This window comes from Nicotiana tomentosiformis, chromosome 8, assembly GCF_000390325.3.
Source record: "Nicotiana tomentosiformis chromosome 8, ASM39032v3, whole genome shotgun sequence".
Classification (NCBI taxonomy): domain Eukaryota; kingdom Viridiplantae; phylum Streptophyta; class Magnoliopsida; order Solanales; family Solanaceae; genus Nicotiana; species Nicotiana tomentosiformis.
This window is the reverse complement of record NC_090819.1, coordinates 106490724-106508527: the sequence shown is the minus strand read 5'-3', so window position 1 is coordinate 106508527 and position 17804 is coordinate 106490724. Positions and strand designations below refer to the sequence as shown.

The 17804-nt window shown below is 37.9% G+C and overlaps 1 non-coding gene across 1 annotated transcript; it reads right to left on the bottom strand.

Moving 5' to 3' along the window:
- Positions 1–14860: 14860 nt before the first annotated feature.
- Positions 14861–14977, bottom strand: LOC117280771 (U5 spliceosomal RNA). Its single transcript, XR_004511345.1, has one exon. It is a non-coding gene; the product is annotated as a U5 spliceosomal RNA (small nuclear RNA).
- Between the last annotated feature and the right edge of the window lie 2827 nt (positions 14978–17804).

Below are 17804 nucleotides of genomic sequence, written 5' to 3'. Positions count from 1 at the left end.
TATTAAAAGGGAGAACAAGAAATGTTTACCATCAAATTGGTATGAAAAAAAAAATAAAGCACATCGCTATGATTATACTCCATTCTTTGAAGAGAATGTGACTTGTGATAAACATTGAGAATGCATAGTCATTCCTGAAAGTAAATATGAAAATATATATGTGATAAAGATTATGCATAATAATGTACTTGTGCATGGTTGGATAAATACTACAACTCACCTCTAAGGGAGGTTTGAGACAAAGAAAGATAATGAACATTACTGTGTAATTACATGAATATATCATTGGTCGCATATATGTGATACGCCAAAAATATTTTGTCATGCCTTATGAAAGTTATTAAAAGTAAAATTAAAGCAAGAAATTATTTTGCTTATGATGATTTTTGAACATGACAATTATTATGATATGATTCTCTTTGTGATGGAGACATTCATTATATGGATGGTGTGACAAAAGATCTTGTAGTACAAAAGCAGTTAAGAGCTCTGAAAGAACTAATTTATTACTACCCGGATGAATGAAATTGTTCATGACATTAATATTGTAGTAAGTCTCAAAAGAAATATTTTGATTTACAAATATATTAGCTAAAGTGGTTGGCATATTGAGATTATAAATGAAAAGAAGATTGAATATCTTTATATTACTATAATCATACCGGGTAAATATGAAAGGTTACCTGACTTTTCTTCTATTTGTACTACACAAGTATAAGCATGATGATGCAATCACAAACCACAAGTAAACTAGAGGTTTACTTAAATAAATATTAGTTGGCATGACCGGTTGACCATCTCGGTTCAATTATGATGCGAAAAATTAATTGAGAATTACATTGGCATATATTGAAGAAATATAAGATTCTTCAAGAATTCTCTTGTGCTGCTTATTCTCATGATATACTAGTTATGGTTGGGGTTAAATCTCTTGATTTATGGAACGAATAAAAGGTGATAAATATATGGGCCCAGTCACCTTTTCATGTGGACCGTTTACTATTATATTATTTTAATATATATATATATATATATATATATATATATATATATATATATATATATATATATCTATTCTATTGTAACGACCCAACTGGACATTTTGAGTATTACAACTCTGCTTCCCCCTTTACTGCTCAAATTGTACTTTATAGTTGTTGTGTGAATTGCCGGGGTAATTGGTTCGGGTCCGGTGAGATTTTGGAATGAATTGGAACACTTAGTTCCAAGGTTTAAAGCTTAAGTTAAAATAGTGACCGATATTGACTTATGTATAAACGACCTCAGAATTTAATTCTGATAGTTCTAATAGCTCTGTATGGTGATTTTGGACTTAGGAGCATGTCCGAAAAATTATTTGGAGGTCCGTAGTGGGATTAGGCTTGAAATGCCGAAAGTTAAATTTTTGGAAAGTTTGACCGGGGAGTTGACTTTTTTGATATCAAGGTCGGAATCCGATTCTGAAAATTTGAATTGCTCCATTACGTCGTTTATGACTTGTGTGCAAAATTTGAGGTCAATCGGACGTGAATTGATAGGTTCCGGAGTCGTTTGTAGAAACTAAAAATTTTAAAGTTCATTAGGCTAAAAATTGGGATGTAATTCATGATTTTAGCATTGTTTGAGGTGATTTGAGGGTTCAACTAAGTCCGTATGATATTTTAGGACTTGTTGGTATATTTGTTGAGGTCCCGAGAGGCTCGGGTGAGTTTTGGATGGTTAACGGATTATTTTTGGCCTTGGTGAGATTGCTGATATCTATTGCTGCATTTTTCGGATTTTCTCTTTTGCGTTCGCGACGAGGAATTTGTGGCATGTAGGATTTACTCTTCACGTTCGCGAGGAGGTCTCGCATTCGCGAAGAGAAGCTGGGTTGTGCATCGCGTTCGCGTATGGGGTATCGCGTTCGCAAAGGGAAACATAGTGGGCTTGGGTTTTGCCTTCGTGTTCGCGAAGAAGGGCTTCGTTACGCATCGCGTTCGCGAGTAGTGTCTCGCGTTCGCGAGCAGTGTCTCGCGTTCACGAAGAGCAAATGTTGGGAAGCACAATTTGTGCTTCGCGAACGCGAGGGACCTGTCGCGTTCGCGAAGAAGAGAGGTCTGGACAGAAAGTTTAAGTTCAGAAAACGGGACTTCGTCCCATTTTCTATTTTTAACGATTTGGAGCTCGGATTGAGGCGATTTTTGGGAGATTTTCATAGGAAACAACGGGCTAAGTGTTCTTAACTCAATATTGGTTAAATTACCTAAATCCATGCTTGTTTTTATTATTTAATTGATGAATTAAGTTGAAAAAGTTTGAAAACTCTCTTTGTTTAAATTGAGGATTTGAAGGCCGAGTTGTGGTCGGATTTGAGTAATTTTGGTATGGTTGGACTCGTGGTTGAATGGGGGTTCGGATTTTGTGAAAATATTAATATTTTGATATGGAATTAATTCCTATAAATTTTGTGGGTTGAATCAAATTAATTGTGGTAGATTCGAGTCGTTCGGGAGTTGATACATGCATAATGGGATTTCTGGAGCATTGTTTAGCTTGCTCGACATTGAATTCGACTTGTTCGAGGTAAGTAACTCTTTTAATCTTGGAGTTGAGGGTATGAACCCTGAATATATGTATTTTGTGAATTGTTGGGAGGTGACGCACATGCTAGGTGACGGGCGTGTGGGCGTGCACTACAGAAATTGTGACATAATTATTTCTATAGAATTTTATAGTTAAATAATCTTGACATTTTTCATGCGGTTTTATGTGTTAAAGAAATTGAGCTGAAAAGCATATTAAAAATCATGTTGAGGCTATGTGCCAGTATTATTAGGACCCACAGTGGTCATATTGTTGTGAATTATTTTGTTAAATTAAAAAATTCATACTTAGTCATATTCATTTCATTGCATATCATAACTAAGTTTTATGACTCTATTTTGATGCATATAAATGTTTTGGGCCGAATGCTTGTTTTACTGAGATGCCCGAGTGGCTTGAGAGGTTTATGACTGAGTGAGGCCGAGGGCCTGATTTATGTTACATATTCATGGGATCGGGTTGCACGCCGCAGCATATTGCATATTTATAGGATCGGGCTGCACGCTGCAGCATGTTTGATATCGGCTGAGGGCCTGATTTGTGAGGATGAGTGTGGATCGGGGATGCCCGCCTGCAGTATATTTATGACTGAGTGAGGCCGAGGGCCTGATTTGTGAGGATGAGTGTGGATCGGGGCTGCCCGCCTGTAGCATACTTTATTATTATAGCACGTGAGTTGTCCGTGCAGCATGTAAGTTGTCCGTGCATATTATAGCGCTTGGGCTGTAGGAGCCCCTCCGGAGTCTGTACACACCCCCAGTGAGCGCAGGTACCTACTAAGTGCGAGTGCCGAGTGCTGAGTGACTGGGAGGCATGAGTGATTGTGAGGTATGCCTGAGTGGCAAGAGTGATTGAGAGGTATGCCTTAGTGGCAAGAGTGATTGTGAGGTATGCCCGAGTGGCACGAGTGACTGTGAGGTTTTGCCCGAGGGGTTGTATATGAGTGATGTTCTGCCCGAGGGGCTGTTTATGATCTTATCATTGAGTTGCATTGCATTGGCATGCACACATGACATACATGCATAGAGATGTATTTTCTCGTGTTGTACTGCATCACATCATTCATGATTTTTCACACATTGTTGACAGATGGGCATAGTGATGCATTTGTTTTTACACGGGTTATCCGGAAGGAAAATGAAACATCTTATTTATTATTGACAAGATTTTGGGAGAAATTTATTATTTTCAAACTATTCATATTTTTGGCAACTCCAGCAAATGATTTGGTTTTTTTTCACTGATGTATTTGAAAGAAAGAACTACTATTTTTGAAATCATGATTTGGTTGGGTATGTTATCCGTGAGTTACTTCTGGCATTATTTGCTTTATGTTGTAATGGATTGTTGTGGACGATTGGTTTTGGAACCGACCTTGGTGGAAGCTCGTCACTACTTTCAACCTACGGCTAGGTTTGTTACTTACTCAGTACATGGGGTCGGTTGTACTGATACTACACTTCTGCACATTGCGTGCAGATGTTGGCTATTGTTGTTGTTGTGCTCAATGGTTGCGGGACTTGAAGATGTACCTGCGTTCCTGTTGTAGCTGCCTTTTGTTCATGGTAGCCTTAGATTTATAAAAGCTCTGTTTATGTATTATTCAAACAGACTATGTATTATTTCATTTTCGCTTTGTATATTCTATTCTTAGAAGCTAATGATTTGTACTACCAGTTCTTGGGGAATGTATAAGGTTAAGATAATTATTTACTTAAATTTCTTTAATAATTATTATTGGAATTGGATAGTTGAAAGTTGGCTTACCTAGTGGGTTGGGTTAGGTACCATCACGACTAGTTGGATTTTGGGTCGTGACAAGGTGGTATCAAAGCTCTAGGTTCATAGGTTCTACAAATCATGAGCAAGTGTCTAGTAGAGTCTTGCGAATCGGTATGATGACGTCCATACTTATCTTCGAGAGGCTACAGGGCATTTAGGATAAATACTTCCCATTTTTCTTTCCTTATCGTGCGAGATTGATTCAGCTTGAGATATAAACTCTTTGAATTCCTTCCACGTATTCGTATGCGCACATGAGCGCTCAGTATCAGCTGTGCATCACCGGATTGTGATTCTATGAACGAGGTTCGAGGTGAGTATTCTGTGTTTTGGTGATGGGCCAGTCTGGAGGACTTGAGGCCAGGTTTAGACCGCAGCTTAGGCTCGGTAGCTTCAGTTGTAATCTGTACATTTGGACTCATATGTCTGGTAATGACCCTACGAGTGGAAGTTGTGGCTCGATGAGCAGCGGAATGGCTTTGTGATGAGTATGATGTAAATGCGGGATGTATTAAGACGATTTGAATATGACGAGAAGTGTTTCCTTGAAATGTAAAGAAATGTCGATGGGATGCTTGATTTTCGTTTTAATGTGACGCACAGTCTCGGGTATGAATGTTTTGAAGGATCTTTTATATTGTTAAATTTTAGGGTAAATTAAATTCTCGTGTTTGGGTAATGAGTTTGGACGCAGATTGACTAAGTGATTGCATAGTAATTGTGACTGCGAAAAGATATAACAAGATGCCAGATTGAGGCTAAGCAGGTGGATTATCCCCTGCGGAGTAATCTATGTAGGAGTATTTCTTATGATGTGAGTGGAGAGTTTCTTTTCTGCCGACGGGGTGTATGGGTGGAGATTTGAATCTGAATCTGGTTGAGAAAGTTGACTTGTGTGTTAAGAGAATGAATACTAGTTTAGCGGATGATTGAGGTATTTTTATGGTTGGCGTTGTATGAACTTGGGAAGAAGTTTCGTTGGACTGACTGTGGCATTATGGAAGTAAGAGAGTATTGGTATTGTGAGTTATGGAATGTTTTAATCTATGGCTTTGAGCCAAGTGGGGGAGTCTGCTATTGACAATTTAATCTCATGGTTAGGTGTTAAATTTTAATTTTGGTCTGAGGCATACTTGTGGGTTAGCTATGACTTGTAGAAGTTGAGATCGAGGATGACTCGAATAAGGAAATTTCTGGTTAAGGATTATATTTCACGTATGAGTAAATAAAATTTGCGGGATGAGTGAGTTGTTATTGGTGAATGATGTAGTGCGCACGGAGTATGAATTTGATATGTGGTGTTAAAGTAGAGTTACTTCTTTGAGTATTGTGGTGCTAATGGGGCACGTGTCTTTTGGCCCATTTGGACAGTGCAATTAGATTTTAGCAAAGTGGGTGACTCCCGAGAAAGAAAATTTCAGTGGGTTTGAGAATTATATATAGCAAGTGAGAATGTTTCCGGACTTGTGTATGGATTCTACATTTTTGTGTAAGGAAGGTAAGAAGAACAATTTCAAATTCACGTAAGGTATTCTCAGAGTGAGTATTATAGTTGTAGTATTTTTGAAGGTGCTTAAGAAGAATACAGTTGCTTATGGGCCGTAGGGCGTTGTGGTTCTATGCTAATGTTTGCGGGGTAAGTTGTGGTTAAAGATCATGGTATTTTAGCAAGAAGAAGTATCAATCTGAAGACAAATTTGGAAGGGACTTGGAGAAATAGGACAGCTTGGTAGTAGGTTGGATCAGTATGGTAATGGATATGATCGGTTCTTTGAGTGCTTATGATGTGGGAGTTTTCTACAGGTGCTTTGTGGCAATACACCTGGACTTGGCGACCTGCGTGGCTTGGTCGAGTTAGAGGAATTTAGTTTTAAGGGCTTGATTATGTGCAAATGGATTCCAAAGTATTCTTGATGGTTTCTACCGGTGTGGAGAACGTGTTATGTATTGTGATTTCCTCCTGGAAAGAAGCAAGAGAAAGGTTTCTAACTAAAATGGTATGTAAATTATTGGTGACTCAAAGTTGATAATAAGATTCTTGTGCCTTTCACATGATGGCAATATAGATGTTACGTGTTATACGAAAGCTAAATTTTCATATACAAGGTGGCAGTACAGTCTTGAAGAGAAGGTAACGAATGTTGGACAATGTGGACGGTTTCAAATAATTAGATAAATACTATTACTACTTGGTGTTGTATGAGAAAGGGGTGGACTTCATAAGGCGCATTGTATCTTTTTTACTTACGGAGGTATAAATTAGTATTGCGGTACTCACATAGTTGATAGACTGTTGATATTCAAATTTTATCAATTGGCATGGAAGAACTTTTAAAGTATTTCTCGTGGGATGATCATGTATGAGAGAGTTATTAGGCATTCGGGCGGTGGAGATGGAATCAAATATGGTGATTCGCGTGTTCTATGGATTTGGAGATTGGGAGTTCTCAGGAGCGGATTGTTTCATGGTTGTGGACTATGAAGTTGTGGCCGGAGCTAGCCATATGATAGAATGTGTTATGATTCAGTCATTATAGATTTTTGGAAGAATTTTTATCTATTTATGGGTAACCCGAGTTGATTTGGGGGTCCATAGGTAGGCCCAATTAAGATGTGTATTCTACACCGAGCCGGAAAGGTTGGTTCCATACTGCTATTATTGAGGGATGTGTCATTTGGTTGATGTCAAACTTATTCGTGTTCTCAGATGATCTGTGAGTTATTCCTTTATGCTACGAGGAGTTGTGATTCATTGGTTATGTGCACAGATGGTGCGGTTCTATTTGAGCTTTATAGCGGAATTTGAGTATGATGAGTAATTGGGTATTGCATGATCGATAGCATAATGTTATGTCCTTTCAGGTTTTGTGTGGTATTTTTGTCATTTGCCTCTCCGTCATTATTAAATTGGAGCAGGGTGGCTCGGAGTATATAATATGAACCACGTGTTAGAATCGGGTGATGGTTCTACAGTGTATGATAAATTTTCAGCGTTTCGTTGTGGAAGTACTTGTTAATTTGGCGGGGCAGTTCTCTCATTTGAATCATTTTCCATGACTGGGTACATTTGAATTGTTGCATATTAGTGCACGGATGGCACGAGTTGTGGCTCCGAGTTATATTGGTGTGGTATGTCTGTGGAGCAGTTATGTTTAGTAATATAAGGTCATTGGACCTGGAATGGGTATTATCAGGTTTAATTTCGGTATATTCAGGAGTATAATATTGAAAGTCGGCTCAGAAAGTGATTATGGTTCCGGTTGGGGCAAGAGACCTCCATGACTTGTTGGTTTGATAAAGGGTTACGAGATTCTGCGTGTTTCTTTTATTATCAATAGTGTACGAAGGTTTTGGGATGAGGTTTGGTTCGATATGGGTTTAATACCAGTATGCGGTTGGTTTTGGAGTAGTCACTGCGATCGGGAATGGTGCTACGAGCATGCGAGTTGTGTAATATGCTGGGTGATTATATCTGTTGTTATAGTTATAGCTCGATGCAGCTTATTCGGACTTATACAGTGTGTAAATGTAAGATTCGTGTCTTGAAAGAAATTTTAAAGGTTGGAAATTAAACCCCAAGGTTTATGGGCTAAGGTTAAATTAATGATTTTCAGTTGCATTGTGTAGTCAAGCTTATGTGGGATAGGGTGACGTGGGTTCACCTCCGGGTACGTGTGTGGTAAGATGGAACAGTGATTTGATGGCTTGGAAACAACTCTTGGCACGTTCGAGGACGAACGTATGTTTAAGTGGGGGAAAATGTAACGACCCGGTCGGTTGTTTTGAGTATTACAACCCCGCTTCCCCCTTTACTTATCAAATTGTACTTTACAGTTGTTATGTGAATTGCCAGGGTAATTGGTTCGGGTCCGGTGAGGTTTTGGAATGAATTGGAACACTTAGTTTCAAGGTTTAAAGCTTAAGTTAAAATAGTGACCGGATGTCGACTTATATATAAACGACCTCGGAATTTAATTCTGATGAATCCAATAGCTCCGTATGGTGATTTTGAACTTAGGAGCGTGTCCAGAAAAATTATTTGGAGGTCCGTAGTGGGATTAGGCTTGAAATGCCGAAAGTTAAATTTTTGGAAAGTTTGACCGGGGAGTTGACTTTTTGATATCAAGGTCGGAATCCGATTTTGAAAATTTGAATAGCTCTATTCCGTCGTTTATGACTTATGGGCAAAATTTGAGGTCAATCGGACGTGAATTGATAGGTTCCGGAGTCGTTTGTAGAAACTAGAAATTTCAAAGTTTATTAGGCTTGAATTTGGATGTAATTCATGGTTTTAGCGTTGTTTGAGGTGATTTGAGGGTTCAACTAAGTCCGTATGATGTTTTAGGACTTGTTGGTATATTTGGCTGAGGTCTCGAGGGGCTCGGGTGAGTTTTGGATGGTTAGCGAATCATTTTTGGCCTTGGTGAGATTGCTGGTATCTGTTGCTGCATTTTTCGGATTTTCTCTTTCGCGTTCGCGAGTGGGCCCTCGCATTCGCGAAGAGGAATTTGTGGCAGGCAGGATTTACTCTTCGCATTCGCGAGGAGGTCTCGCATTCGCGAGGAGGTCTCGCATTCGCGAAGAGAAGCTGGGTTGTGCATCGCGTTCGCGTATGGGGTATCGCGTTCGCGAAAGGAAACATAGTGTGCTTGGGTTTTGCCTTCGCGTTCGCGAAGGGGAGCTCGCGTTCGCGAAGAAGGGCTCCGTTAAGCATCGCGTTTGCGAGCAGTGTCTCGCGTTCGCGAAGAGCAAATGTTGGGAAGCACATTTTGTGCTTCGCGAACGCGAGGGACGTGTCGCGTTCGCGAAGAAGAGAGGTCTTGACAGAAAGTTTAAGTTCAGAAAATGGGACTTCGTCCCATTTTCCATTTTTAACGATTTGGAGCTCGGATTGAGGCAATTTTTGGGAGAGTTTCATAAGAAACAACGGGCTAAGTGTTCTTAACTCAATATTGGTTAAATTACCCGAATCCATGGTTGTTTTTATCATTTAATTGGTGAATTAAGTTAGAAAAGTTTGAAAACACTCTTAGTTTAAATTGAGGATTTGAGGCCGAGTTGTGGTCGGATTTGAGTAATTTTGGTATGGTTGGACTCGTGGTTGAATGGGGGTTCGGATTTTGTGAGTTTTATCAGATTCCGAGATGTGGGCCCTACGAGTGATTTTTGGGGCGTAATTTCGGATTTTGTGAAAATATTAGTATTTTGATATGGAATTAATTCCTATAAATTTTGTGGGCTGAATCAAATTAATTATGGTAGATTCGAGCCGTTCGGGAGTTGATACACGCATAATGGGATTTCTGGAGCATTGTTTAGCTTGCTCGACATTAAATTCGGCTTGTTCGAGGTAAGTAACTCTTCTAATCTTGGAGTTGAGGGTATGAACCCTGAATATATGTATTTTGTGAATTGTTGGGAGGTGACTCACATGCTAAGTGATGGGCGTGTGGGCGTGCACTATAAAAATTGTGACATAATTATTTCTGTGGAATTTTATAGTTAAATAATCTTGGCATTTTCCATGCGGTTTTATGTGTTAAATAAATTGAGCTGAAAAGCATATTAAAAATCATGTTGAGGCTATGTACCAGTATTATTGGTACCCACAGAGGTCATATTATTGTGAATTATTGTGTTAAATTAAAAAATTCATACTCAGTCATATTCATTTCATTGCATATCATAACTCCGTTTTATGACTCTATTTTGATGCATATAAATATTTTTGGCCGAATGCCCTGTTTTACTGAGATGCCCGAGTGGCTTGAGAGGTTTATGACTGAGTGAGGCCGAGGGCCTGATTTATGTTGCATATTCATGTGATCGGGTTGCATGCCGCAGCATGTTGCATATTTATGGGATCGGGCTGCACGCCGCAGCATGTTTGATATCGGCTTAGGGCCTGATTTGTGAGGATGAGTGTGGATCGGGGCTGCCCGCCTACAGCATATTTATGACTAAGTGAGGCCGAGGGCCTGATTTGCGAGGATGAGTGTGGATTGGGGCTGCCCGCCTGCAGCATACTTTATTATTATAGCACGTGAGTTGTCCGTGCAGCATGTAAGTTGTCCGTGCATATTATAGCGCTTGGGCTGTAGGAGCCCCTTCGGAGTCTGTACACACCCCCAGTGAGCGCAGGTACCTACTGAGTGCGAGTGCTGAGTGCTGAGTGACTGGGAGGCATGAATGATTGGGAGACATGAGTGATTGTGAGGTATGCCCGAGTGGCAAGAGTGATTGAGAGGTATGCCCGAGTGGCAAGAGTGATTGTGAGGTATGCCCGAGTGGCACGAGTGACTGTGAGGTTTTGCCCGAGGGGCTGTATATGAGTGATGTTCTGCCCGAGGGGCTGTTTATGATCTTATCATTGAGTTGCATTGCATTGGCATGCACACATGACATACATGCATAGAGATGTATTTCCTCGTGCTGTACTGCATCACATCATTCATGATTTTTCACACATTGTTGACAGATGGGCATAGTGATGCATTTATTTTTACACAGGTTATCTGGAAGGAAAATGAAATATCTTATTTATTATTGACAAGATTTTGGGAGAAATTTATTGTTTTCAAACTATTCATATTTTTGGCAACTCCAGCAAACGATTTGATTTTTTTTTCACTGATATATTTGAAAGAAAGAACTACTATTTTTGAAATCATGATTTGGTTGGGTATGTTATCCGTGAGTTACTTGTGGCATTATTTGCTTTATGTTGTAATGGATAGTTGTGGACTATTGGTTTTGGAACCAACCTTGGTGGAAGCTCGTCACTACTTTCAACCTACGGCTAGGTTTGTTACTTACTCAGTACATGGGGTCGGTTGTACTGATACTACACTTCTGCACATTGCGTGCAGATGTTGGCTGCTGTTGTTACTGTGCTCAATGGTTGCAGGACTTGAAGATGTACCTGCGTTCCTGTTGTAGCTGTTTTTTGTTCAGGGTAGCCTTAGATTTATAAAAGCTTTGTTTATGTATTATTCAAATAGACTATGTATTATTTCATTTTCGCTTTGTATATTCTATTCCTAGAAGCTCATGATTTGTACTACCAGTTCTTGGGGAATGTATAGGGTTAAGATAATTATTTACTTAAATTTCTTTAATAATTGTTATTGGAATTGGATAGTTGAAAGTTGGCTTACCTAGCGGGTTGGGTTAGGTGCCATCACGACTAGCTGAATTTTGGGTCGTGACATCTATGGTCACATGTGCATTTGTTATCAACTTGCAGTTTGGCTTTTGCAAGATTGATTACTCAAATTATTAGAGCACAGTTCCAGAATATAAATTATGATGATTTATCTTGATAATATTGGTTTAAATCTAAGTTGGTTTAGCAGATATTGTATGCCTCCAATTATATCTAAACCATTGGTTATGAGAACAAAACTACCAAAATAAAATTTGGTATGTGATGTATTATTTAATATACAACAACACTTGTACGCATCTAGCCAAGTTATGATAAGTTCTCTCTATCACAATCGGTTCAGGGTCAGGAACCGAATAATTTTCATCTAAAAATATGAATGTGCTATATGATTTAATTATTCTACCACAATGCACAAAGATGGATCCCCAAATAAGCTTAAGGGTATGTGTTAGTGATCCCAACAATAGGGGGAGAAAATGGATAGCTGAAAAAGTAATGCATGTAATGAATTATTATGAGTACATCTAGATCCTCGTACGAGAAAATGTGAACTTGAAGTTCAAGTGATAATTCATTTGCAAAATATTGTCAGGAGTATTTGCTAACCCAAAGCTAAATGTCATATTCAGCTGCTAATGTTCCAAATAAAATAAAGTTCATAATGAATAGAGTCTATGGCATGCATGAAGCATAATAGACTAATCGGTTCCTAAGATAAAACTCCTTGAAGAAGGAGATGAGCAGATGTTCAAGATGGTCATAATAAGGAAGCAAGTGCTCTAGAAGAGCACCACGACATAACACTTCATAAGACCTCATGGGAGAGGCTCAGGTACCTGCAAATAATAAGATAAAGAGATCTCAATAAGTTATGCCTTTATTGAGTAATAGTAGAACCGATATAAAATGATCGTCGACGATATTGTTAATATAATGTAGTGCTCAATATATTAATATTGACGAGGATCTTGAGCTCAAATCTGTCATGAAATTTGGGCAGATAAATGATTGCCAAATGAAAAATACGCAATGAAAATTGATTTCACCTGAAAAATATGAAGTTGGATGGATAGTCCCAACACTTGAAAGTATAAAGCAGTGGAGGTATAAATGTGTTCTTGTGCGAAAAAAGGTCAAGTCGATAGACATAAAGACGACTTGTGTCACAAAAAGATTTATAAATATCGTGGCATTGATTATATAGAGACATGTTCTCCTGTGGTGGATATCGCCATTTCACATTTTAATCTGGCAATACAAGAAAAATGATATGCGTATAATAGAAATCATTGAAGGATTTAAATTGCTCTGAAGCATATTAAAGTTTTCAAGAAATTTATTAAATAAAGTTTCAAAAATCCTCATACGGATTGAAACAATTAGGGCGCATGTCGTATAATCACCTGAGTGAGTACCTGTTGAAAGAAGGGTACAAGAATGATTCAATTTGTCCTTGTGTCTTTATAAAAATATCTGGATCTAAATTTGTTATAATCACCGTGTATGTTGATGATTTAAATATCATTGGAACTCCTAGGGAGCTTCCTAAAACAATAGACTATTTAAAGAAAGAATTTGAAATGAAAGATCTTGGAAAGACAAAATTTTGTCTTGGTTTATAAATTGAGTATATGAAAGATGGATTTTTTGTCCATCAATCAGCATATACTAAAAAGATTTTAAAGCGATTCTATATGGATAAAGCACATCTATTCCGACCTCATGAAAATAATGAAGAGCTTCTTGGTCCCGAAGTACTATATCTTAGTGCAATTGGTGCACTAATATATCTTTCTAATATTACAAGGTCTGACATAACTTTTTCAGTTAATGTCTTATCAATATATAACTCTGCTCCTACAAGGAGACATTGGAATAGAATCAAACACATATTGCGGTATCTAAAAGGGACTACCAATATGAGTTTATTTTATGGCAATGATTGCAATCCCGATCTTTGTTGGTTATACCGATGCTGGGTATTTATCTGACCCACAAAAGGCTCGATCTCAAACAGGTTATGTGTTTACATATGGAGGCACTACCATATCTTGACGATCGATTAAGCAATCAATCATGGCTAATTCATCTAATCATGCTGAAATAATTGCTATTCATGAAGCAAGTCAAGAATGTGTATGGTTGAGGTATATAATATACCTTATTCGAGACAAATGTGGTTTGAAGTGTGACAAACTACCCACAATTTTGTATGAAGACAATGCAGCATGCATAGCCCAATTGAAGGGAGGATTCATAAAATGGGATAGAACAAAGCAAATTTCACCAAAGTTATTTTTCACACATGATCATCAAAAGAATGGTGATATCAATGTGCAATAGATCCGTTCAAGTGATAATATGGCTGATCTGTTCACCAAATCTCTACCGACGTCAACCTTCAAGAAACTAGTATACAAGATTAGGATGCGAAGGCTCAAGGATGTGAATTGATGCTCTCATCATGGGGAGTTAATATGCATTGTACTCTTTTTTCCTTACAAGGTTTTGTCCCACTGGGTTTTCCTTGCAAGGTTTTTAACGAGGCAACCAAAAGGCGTATTTCTAAACATGTGTACTCTTTTTCCTTCACTAGGATTTTTTCTCATAGGGTTTTTCCTAATAAGATTTTAACGAAGCACATTATCTATGGATATCCAGGGGGTGTTATAAGAAAAATCAAATTACGGTGGATGTCTACTCTTCCTCCATGAATGACATCCTCTATGCTTAATGACATATTAAATGACATATTGTTCTTCACTTTTCATGCATATATAAAGGCCTTGTAATAGATAAAAAAATACACACAATTGAAGAAGAAAATCTCTTCCTTCTCTCTATCTCTATTTCTTGTTCATATTTTACTAAATTGCTTTTATTTCATAACATTTCTTGTTCATGTTTTACTAAATTACTTTTATTTTATAACACTAATGACTTATTTTAGCTTGTAAGCACTTACTTATAAGCATTTTTAATTTTACCGGGCGCATGTTTGCTTAGCCAAACACCCTCTAAACCAAAAATATACCACTTTTAACTGAAACAATAGTTTAAAAATATCAAGTTACCATAAAACTAGGGACGGATGAAGCTTTACGGAAAATAAATTCATATATTAAAATTCATTAAAAATTGTAATAATTGGGAGGCAGTAAATACGAAGCTTAAATTCTAAATTAAGTTTTTGACAAAACCTCTTATAATTAGAAAACGAGATCTAATCATTACACTAGAACTAGAATTGTAGGGGAACTCAATTTAAGAACCCCTCCAAAAAATAGGCGTATGCCACTATTTGCGGCGAACTAGAATTGCAGGCGAACTCAATATGAGAACCCCTCCAAAAAATAGGCGTAAGCCACTATTTGCGGCACACAGACGGTATTCTTTATTAAAAGGCGAAAGAATAGTTCGCTTTGCTCTTACCGCGTGGCTGCGTTAGAATTGTAGAGGATTCGCGTGGAATTTTATAGTAGCGTAAGCACCTAGAAGTTGTTGTCACGATCCAAAATCTCAATATATCGTGATGGCGCCTATCTCGATACTAGGCAAATCAAAAATCTCAATAAACCAAAGCTTCTCTTTAATGCTAAAAATATAATATTTAAATACAATACAAACACTCCCCAAAACCTGGTGTCACTGATTACATGAGCATCTAATATGAATACAAGTCTGAAAAATAGTCTATAATAGTCTGAGACCAAATACAGTAAACAAAAAGATAGAGAAGGAGAGACAAGGTTTGCGAAACACGACAGCTACCTCAAAATCTCCTGAAAATCAGCTGTACGGAAGAATCAACACCCGCTATGTTCGAGAACACCTGGATCTGCACACGAAGTGCAGGGTTTAGTATGAGTACAACCTCTTAGGACAACAATCACTCACTGGGCTCCCAGCCCTCATCACTCCCTAGGCACCCAGCCCTCATTACTCACTCTCAATGGGTACCTGCGCTCACTGGGGGTGTACAGACTCTGGAGGGGCTCCTACAGCCCAAGCGCTATAATTTGCACGGACAACTCACCGCCCTTATCACTTACTCTGCTATGCTTTTGCCTCGCAAATCGGCCTCCGAATGCCTCGAATCTAGTCACAAATAATTCGTTTCAGTCAATCAAATTTATTGGAATTAATTCCATAAGAATATACTAATTTTTCATAAAAATCCGAAATTTAGCTCAAAAATCGTCCATGGGGTCCACATCTCGGAACCAGATAAAAGTTACAAAATCCGAAAGCCCATTCAACCACGAGTCTACCCATACCAATTTTTTCAATATCCGACCTCAACTCGATCCTCAAATCTACAAATCTTATTTCCAAATTTCTAAATTCCAATCTCCGATTTACACTTCAAAATCATGTAATCTAGTCGAATTATTCGATGATAATTCAATATTATGGAGTAGAAATGATCACAAGGGACTTACCTCAAGTTTTCCTTGAAAATATATCAAAAATCGCCTCTCCTTAAGCTCCAATTTGTCAAAAATGGCGAATGGGACGAAGTCCCTATTTTTATAATTCTGCCCAGACTGCCTCGATCTTGGCCTTCGATCGAGGCCCTCGATCCTGGGCATCGATTCTGACCCTCGATCCCGGCCCTTGATCATGGCTCTCGACCCTGGTCTTCGACCCTGCCTTCGATCATGGCCCTCGACCCTGGGCTCGATCGTGGCTTCGAGCCTGATCCTCGACCCTGCCTTCGATCGTGGCCCTCGACCCTTGGTTCGATCGTCCTTGATTTTGGGCTCGATTCTGGCAGAAGAAATTTCTAACAGAAGAAAATTGCAGCAACTGTTGTACTTCAATTTTTGATCCGTTAACCATCCGAAACTCACCCGAGGCCCTCGGGATCTCAACCAAATATACCAACAAGTCCTAAAATATCATACGAACTTAGTCGAATCCTCAAATCACCTCAAACAACGCTAAAACCATGAATTACGCCCCAATTCAAGCCTATTGAACTTTGAAACTTCTAATTTCTACAAATAACGCCGAAACCTATCAAATCAAGTCCGATTGACCTCAAATTTTGCATACAAGTCATAAATGTCATAACATACCTATTAAAAATTTCAGAATAGGATTTCGACCCCGATATCAAAAAGTCAGCCCCTCGGTCAAACTTCCCAAAAATTCAACTTTCGGCATTTCAAGTCTAATTCCTCTACGGACCTCCAAAAATTCTTCCGGACACGCTCCTAAGTCTGAAATCACCATACAGAGCTATTGGAATCATCAAAATTTAAATCCGAGGTCATTTACACATAGGTCCATATCCGGTCCACTTTTCTAACTTAAAATTTTTAATTATGAGATTAAGTGTCTCATTTCATTCCGAATTCCTTCCGGACCCGACCCAACTAACCCGATACATCATAAATCAATTGCAAGGCATAAATTGAGTAATAAATAAAGAAACATGATTATAATATTCAAAACGATCGGCCGAGTCGTTATAGTTGCCTTCTCTTTCGATGTGGTAGTAAGTAAACAGACCTCAGTTTCATACATCCTTTTAAAACAGATCTTACTAATCCACATTTTATAAGTTCATTTTAAGGTCGATGACATGTCCAGTAACATTGTTAATTAAGGTTGCTTATTTTAAACTTCAGTTGCTTATCCATACGACATAGACTTGTAATTGAAATTTATTACAAGACCTTAATTGAAGCAATTACTTTTTTTTTGTTGATAAACTGGGAATTTATTTATTCGAAATTACACACTACAACAGTTCTGAGTGGATCATTACAAGCAATTACTTTGATTTGTCTTTGAATGATAGAGAATCGAATTTCCTACTTCTTAGTACGGACATCTCTATAATAGTGTCATTTGTCAGGATATCTTTTGGCTGCCGTAATGAATGACCACTCTAGCATTTGGCCGTTTAATCTTATTTGAATATCATAGAAAAAAATTAAGCAAAATTTTCCCAAACTTAATATGTTATAAAAGAAAATATAATATTTAAAAGCTTCAGCAGATATTCATATTTCATTAATTTAATTTTTTTAAAAGTTAATAAAATATTAATAAATCGATAACTAAGTGGACTGTACCTACAAAGAGTTAGGCCTCATTTATTTTTTTTTAGATTAAGACATCTGAATCTGAATACATATCTGAACATCAAAATGTGTATTAAGATTAAGAGATCTGAATCTGAATACACATCTGAATATTAAGATGTGTATGAAGATTTGAAAATTAAATAATTAACACTGTTTGATTTTTAACATCT